The sequence below is a fragment of the Myotis davidii genome, unplaced genomic scaffold, assembly GCF_000327345.1.
Source record: "Myotis davidii unplaced genomic scaffold, ASM32734v1 scaffold649, whole genome shotgun sequence".
Classification (NCBI taxonomy): domain Eukaryota; kingdom Metazoa; phylum Chordata; class Mammalia; order Chiroptera; family Vespertilionidae; genus Myotis; species Myotis davidii.
In genome coordinates this window covers 161,233-168,690 of record NW_006299392.1, presented here as the reverse complement: position 1 = coordinate 168,690, position 7,458 = coordinate 161,233, and the positions used below count along the sequence as shown (strand labels likewise).

The 7,458-nt window shown below is 40.1% G+C and overlaps 1 pseudogene; it reads left to right on the top strand.

Moving 5' to 3' along the window:
• Positions 1–806: 806 nt before the first annotated feature.
• Positions 807–1,743, top strand: LOC107184863 (annotated as a pseudogene).
• The last annotated feature ends 5,715 nt before the right edge of the window (positions 1,744–7,458 follow it).

Sequence of the window (7,458 nt, the reverse complement as noted above, 5' to 3'; positions counted from 1 at the left end):
CCCAATTTACAAGGCTAGTGAGAAATAGAGCTGGAATTTCCACTTAATTGTCTGGCATCAAAGCTTCTATTCTTATACACCACACTGTACAGCTTATAATATACATGAAAATCAGATCTCTTAGTCACAGAAATTGGGATATATGTTCATGGCATTTTGTGTATTTATTGGTTCATTCCTTACCTTTTCCAGTTGTCATTCTTTCAGAGCCTAGAAACTAAACTATATCTGGCTTATAATAAAGATGTTTTGATTAACAGATAAATCTAGTTTAATTTCATAGCTATTCATAATAATATAGTATCAAAATATAAATATATTACTTATAATGATAAGCATTTCTCTTTCTGAAATGTTAAAACTATGACAAGTGTTTATATTTGCAGAGTGTTAAAATTTACACTACCCATGCATTATTTTATCCCCATGAAAAATAACTCTGGTAGTGTATAGGACAAAAATGTGGGTGTTTTTTTTATTCAATTGAACTATCAGTATCTTTGTTCATTTGATTTATTAAATGTTAATTTTTTACTATAAGCCAGTCCAAATTTATCCAGTTTCAAAATCAAATTCTCTCATAAGAGTTTTGCTTCCCCCTCCATGTCTCTTACAAGCAAAGTTTTCTGTATGTATATAAGAGACAGGAACTAAAGTGTTAAATGTTATCTTGGATAAAACATATGCTTATGATCTGGAAACAGCCCAAGTTCCCATCAGTAAATATGGATTAAAAAACTTTGATACAGCTCTCGGGCTGACATCTTGGCAAGGCAGCAGCGTATCTCTGTTCTCCGAGTCCTGCAATGCCACCCAAGGACAAGAAGAAGAAGAAAGGTTCTGGAAATTTGGCCAAGAAAGACAAAGACCCCTTGAACAAGTCAGGGAGCAAGGCCAAAAAGAAGAAATGGTTCAAAGGCAAAGTTCAGGACAGGCTCAATAACCTGGTCTTATTTGACAAAGCCACATATGACAAGCTCTGTAAGGAAGTTCCCAACTACAAGCTTATAGCCCAGGTGTGGTCTCCCAGAGGCTGAAGATTCGTGGCTCCTTGGCCAGGGCAGCCCTTCAGGAGCTCCTTAGTAAAGGGCTTATTAAACTAGTCTCAAAGCACAGAGCTCAAGTGATTTACACCAGAAAGCCAGTCCAAATTTATCCAGTTTCAAAATCAAATTCTCTCATAAGAGTTTTGCTTCCCCCTCCATGTCTCTTACAAGCAAAGTTTTCTGTATGTATATAAGAGACAGGAACTAAAGTGTTAAATGTTATCTTGGATAAAACATATGCTTATTGTAATACTTTAAACAATAAAGAACTTAAAAAAACAAATCTTTATTATTATATGGACTGTTACTATAAACTAAGAGTTATAAATAAGCAATTTACATTTAATATACAATTGTATTCTTAAAAACAACTAATTACAATAAACTTGTAATTTAAAATTAATATTCATATTATTCAAAAAATATATTGATAAGAAAATAAGGTGTAAGGAAGTTCCCAACTACAAGCTTATAACCCTAGCTGTAGTCTCTGAGAGACTAAATATTTGCAGTTCCTTGGCCAGGGCAGCCCTTTAGAAACTCCTTAGTAAAGGACTTATAAAACTAGTATCAAAGCATGGAGCTCAAGTGATTTACACCAGAAACACCAAAGGTGGGGATGCCCTAGCTGCTGAAGAAGATGCATGAACAATAGGTCTCACCGCCTGTACATTTTGAAAAATAAAACTTTATTTAAAAAAAAAAAACTTTGATACATTTACAAAATGGAATACTATGCAGCTATAAAAAAGGATATCTTCCTTTGAGACAACATGGAGGGAACTGGAGAGTAATTTGCTAAGCAAAACAAGCCAGTTAGAGAAAGATAAAAAAATATCACATTATCTTGCTTATATGTGGAATGTAATGAATAAAATAAACTGATAAACAAAAAAGATCCAGAACCATTGAAGAATGACATATTTCAGAGGGAAGGGGGGGTGGGAAGAGATTAACCAATGAACTTATAAGCATATATGCATAACCCATGGACAGGCAATAGTGCGAGGAAGAACTGGGGAGGGAGCAGTGGCAGAGTAAAGGGGGTCAATGGGGGAGGAAGGAGGATATCTGTAATATTTTCAACAATAAAGATAATTTTTTTTAAAGCCTTTACTTCTAATGTAATTTAAAATAAAATTAATTGGATGCCAAATGAACATAATTAAGAATTCTTCTTTTTATATAATTTTTTTTAGATTTTATTTTCCATTAACACCCTTTTTGTCCTGCTAGATTTTCTTTCTTAATTTATTTCTAAACATATTTGAATTACAGTTTACATTCAATATTATTTTGTATTAGTTTCAGGTATAAAGCATAGTAGTAAGACAATCATATACTTTACAAAATGCCCTCCCCCACCCCAATATTTCCAGTACCCACCTGGCACCATATATAGTTATTACAATACTAGGGGCCCAGTGCATGAATTCATACACTTTGACACAAGGTGGGGTACTGGTCGCTGTCATTGGGGCAAACCTCTGGTGGTTACTGAAAATTCTTTGCTCTCACATGCCATGGTCCAGCCTGGCACTCGCATCTGCTGCCAGCACCAGCCCCACTCGCACCCACTGCCATGCTGGCCCCAATCGCTCCACAACATCAGCAGGTGCAAGTGGGGCCAGTGCCATCAGCATTAGTGGGTGCAAGTGGCAGCTGCTGCTCCCAATTGCTCCTCAGGAGCAGGGGGAGGTGCAGAAGCCCCGAGGGACAATTGGGGCCCACAGCTGCCACTTGCACCCATTAACAGCACCGAGCGATTTCGGCCAGCACTAGGTGCCGGTAGCAGGTGCAAGTGGCAGCTGTTGCTGGCAGCGGGTGTGAGCAGGGCCAGCACCAGCAGCAGGTATGAGCACCAAGTGGAACCCCGGCCTGCAGGAGCAAAGATATTTCAGTAACCACTAGAGGCTCGCCCCAATGACAGCAACCAGCACTCCACCTTGCTCTGGTGCCCCCACTCACCTGCTCCACCATCCTGCCAAGGCCAATGTCCGCCATGTTCCATGCGCACCCCCTGGTGGTCAGCGCATGTCATAGCAACCAGTTGTTTGGTTGTTCGGTTGTTCTGCCGTTCAGTCTAGTTCAGCCGTGGGCAAACTACGGCCCGCGGGCTGGATCCGGCCCGTTCGGCTGTTGTAGGTGGCCTGCGGAGCCGAAAGAGCTAAGGGTTCTCTTGCTCTCCCCTCCGCTCCTTCACCAGCAGCAGTGTTAACATGTATTAGTTCACACAAACACTCCATCCATGCTTTTGTTCTGGCCCTCCGGGTCCGTTTAAGAACCCATTGTGGCCCTCGAGTCAAAAAGTTTGCCCACCCCTGGTTGCATATTAGGGTTTTATATATAGAGATTATGGACCTATTTTCTGTGCTATACTTTACATACTCATGATTATTTTGTAATTACCAATCTGTACCTCTCAAACTTTCACTTTTCCACTTACTCCATCAAATTCTTCCCTCTAGCAACCATCAGTCTGTTCTCTATACCTGTGAGTCTGTTGCTGTTTTTGTTTGTTAATGTATACTGTTCTTTATATTTCACATTAATGTGAAATTATGTGCTATTTTTCTTTCTCTGAATGACTTATTTAATTTAGCATAATACCCTCTAGGTCCATCCATGCAGTCCAAATGGTAAAATTGCTTTATTTTTTATGGCCAAGTAATAGTCTGTCCTATATATGTACCACTGCTTTTTATCCACTTATGGGCACTTGGGTGGCTTTCATATCTTGACTATTGTAGATAATGCTGCAATGAACATAGAGATGCATATATTCTTTTAAATTAATATTTTGTGTTTCTTCAGGTATATATCCAGAAGTAGAATCAATGTGTCATAAGGCAGTGCGATTGCAAATTTTATGAGTAAACTCTAAACTGTTTTCCACAGTGACTGCACTAATCTGCATTCTCGCCAATAGTGCAAGAGGGTTCCTTTTCTCCACATCCTCCTCAACACTTGTCATTTCTGGATTTATTGGAGATAGTCATTCTGACAAGTGTGAGGTGATATATCATTCTGGTTTTAATTTGCATTTCTCTGATGATTAGTGTTGAGCATTTTTTCATATGTCTAGTAGCTAGCTGTATGTCCTTTTTGAGGAGTGTCTATTCAGGTCCTTTGCCCATTTTATAATTGGATTGTTTGTTTTTTCAGGTATTGAGTGGTATGTGTACTTTAAAAATATGGATATTAAACCCCTATCAGATGTATCATTGGAGAATATATTCTTTCAATCAGTGGGTTTTCTTTTCATTTTTTAATAGTTTCCATTGCTATGCAAAAACAGTTTAATTTGATGTAGTCCTATTCATTTTTTTCTTTCATTTCCTTTGTATGAGGATATATATCAGAAAATGTATTATTACAAGAAATGTATGAAATTTTACTGTCTATGTTTTTTTCTAAGAGTTTTATTTTTGCTTGCAGTTTTATTTTGAAGTATTTAATCTAATTTGAGTTCATTATTGTACATGTTTTAAGAACGTGATCTAGTTTCATTTTTTTGCATGTATCTGTCCATTTAGCTCATTTACTAAATACTCTGTCTTGAACTGATTATATGTTCTTGCCTACTTTGTCAACTATTAATTGACTTTTTAGGTGTAGGAACATTCACCACTATCAGCATTATAGTTTACTTCTTGGGTGGTCCCCTTGCTTTATTAGAATTGAGGGTAAATCTGAAGGGATAACCACTGGGAATCAGATTGTGATGGAGAAGAGGGGAGGAGCAACCAGTACTTGGTTGACAGACTGAGTTCCTACTTAGAGCACCTAAGTAGAATTCCCAGCCAGTGGCTTTGCATATCTGCATAGCCAATACAGTGGCATAGTCTGACCAGGAAACTTGGCAGGGTGCAGGTTTGCCTAAATTAGGACCTCGAACAAAAGGCCTTGGCAGCCCTGGAGCCTGGTCTACCATTCCATCAAGGCATGGGAGCTAATTCAAAACCTTGGCCACTGCTATGTCTAGCTCCTGGTCCCACCCAACCAGAAAGCCTGGCCAGAGCATCCAGGAAGCTGCTTAGTCGAGCAGCATTTAAGTGGAGAATCCAGCAAGCAGCACTGCTGATCTGCAGAGCAAAGAATGTGCCCCTGTTTGGTCAGGAAACTTGAGGGCAGTGATTCACTAGCTTTGGAGCTATTTTTGCTGCTCCAGCCAGACAAGGGAGCTAATTAATAATGCTGACAATTGTTGAGTGGTTGGCCCTACCCAACCAAGAAGACTGGGCAGAGCACCTGGAAAATGCCTTAGCTTTCCCTGTCTAAAGAGCCAAGATGCCATCTCTTTCTGTCCAGAGAGCATGGTGCATAGTTCTGCTTAATTAACTTACCAAACATGAGGAGTGTCAACCCTGGTCTCTATTCTGCAACCTCACACAGGCAGGGAAGGTAATGGGTAGGTAGGTTTACTGCTGAATAGTGCCTCCAACCCTGCCTAAGCAAAAATTTTGGTAGCCCACCCTGCAGCCCTGATGACAGTAGCATTTGAGTGGATTCCAGGCCAGAGGCTCTGTATATGAAGATCTAAGACAGAGGGCCTCTCTCTCTAGTTCTAATTTGATCCACACATAAAAAAGAGCATTTCTGACCCTGTGGTCTGTTCTGAAGCCCCAATTAGGCAGGAAGCTAATTTATAGCTCAGTCTAAAGCTTAATATAGCCTTCAGCCCATCCAGACAAAAAAGGCCTAACCAGGGACTCTCTGTAGCCCAAGCAGCCAAAGGACAGGTAAAGAAAAAAAAAAAAAAGCCTGCCCTAGATGTTATAGCCCACCCCAAACTCAGGAGCCCTGCCTGCCACACCCTGCATTTTGACCTTTTCAGATGAAACAAAAGCAGAGGCCAGGGCTAAGGGTTTGAACAGTCCTAGGAGAATCAGTGACTGAATTGGGGGAGGGGCCTTTTGCCCTATTGTCCTGGGAAACTGACTGGTACATTCCCAGCAAAGGAGAGCTGATAGAAACTCCAGGTTTCCAGCAGATCCCACTGGATTGCATACAAGGATCTCTGACCAGTCAAGAGCAGAGTAATATTTTGGGCCACTTGCAGAGGAGTTTCTCTGTGACAGGGAAACACACTACCACATTCCCTGAAATCTGAACAGCACCTCTCGCACCTAAAGCCCTTTCAGAAACAAACTTCTGAGTGATTAAGATTGACAGCTGGCTAACAGGCAAAGGCAGGCAGAGGCAGAGCCCTGAGAACCAGGGGAAGTTTGCTGGCCCAGCCCTGGGCCCATGCTACTAAAAAACCTACTTTAGAGGGCAGATCGCCCCTCCTCCTGGCAGCCAAGTCCTGTGGAGACAGACACAAACTGTGGATCAGTTGGAGCTTCAAGCAGGTTGCTGAAAGCCAAAGGAGGACAGTTCCTGACACTGGTTAGCACCTAAGTACCTCCTGGGAGGCACAGAATTGGCAGACAAAACAGTCAGCAACAATCATCAGAAGTGTAGGATACATTTGTTTATCTTCTCCTTAGTTTCCTTTGCCTTAGGAGATGTATCTGTAAACACATTGCTATGAGAGATGTCTGAGATTTTGCTGCCTATAGTTTCTTCTAGGATTTTTATGGTTTCATGACTTACGTTTAAGTCTCTTATCCATTTTTAGTTTATTCTTGTGTATGGTGTAAGTTGGTGGTCTAGTTTCATTTTTTTGCATGTATCTGTCCAATTTTTCCAACACCATTGATTGAAGAGACTCTCTTGATTCCATTGTATGCTCTTGACTCTCTTGTCAAATATTAACTGAGCATAATGGCTTGGGTTAATTTCTTGGGTCTCTGTTGTGTCCCATTGATCTACATATTTATTCTTGTGCCAGTACCAGGCTGTTTTGATTACAGTGGCTTTGTAGTATAACTTGAAATCTGGTATTGTGATTCTTCCAACTTTGTTTTTCTTTCTCAAGCTTGCTGCAGCAGTTATTCGGGGTCTTTTTTGATTCCATATAAATTTTTGGAGTATTTGTTCTAGCTCTGTGAGCATGGCATTCTTCTTTCTCAAGATTGCTGCCACTATTCAGGGTCTTTTATGGTTCCATATGAATTTTTGGAGTATTTGTTCTAGCTCTGTGAAGCATGGCATTTGTTTTTCCCTCCTTTATTTTAAATTGTTTTAACTTCCCCTATTCCCCTACTGCCATTGGTATTTTAATAGGGATTGCATTGAATCTGTATGTAGACTGCCTTGGTTAGTATAGACATTTTAATGATGTTGATTCTACCAATCCATGAACACTGTATATTCTTCCACTTGTTTATATCTTCTTCTATCTCATTTTTCAAAGTCCTGTCATTTTCTGAGTACAAAATCAAAAGCTTCTGCACAGCAAAAGAAACTATCAACAAAACGTAAAGGGAGCCCACTGTATGGGAGAACATATTTGGCAATGATACAT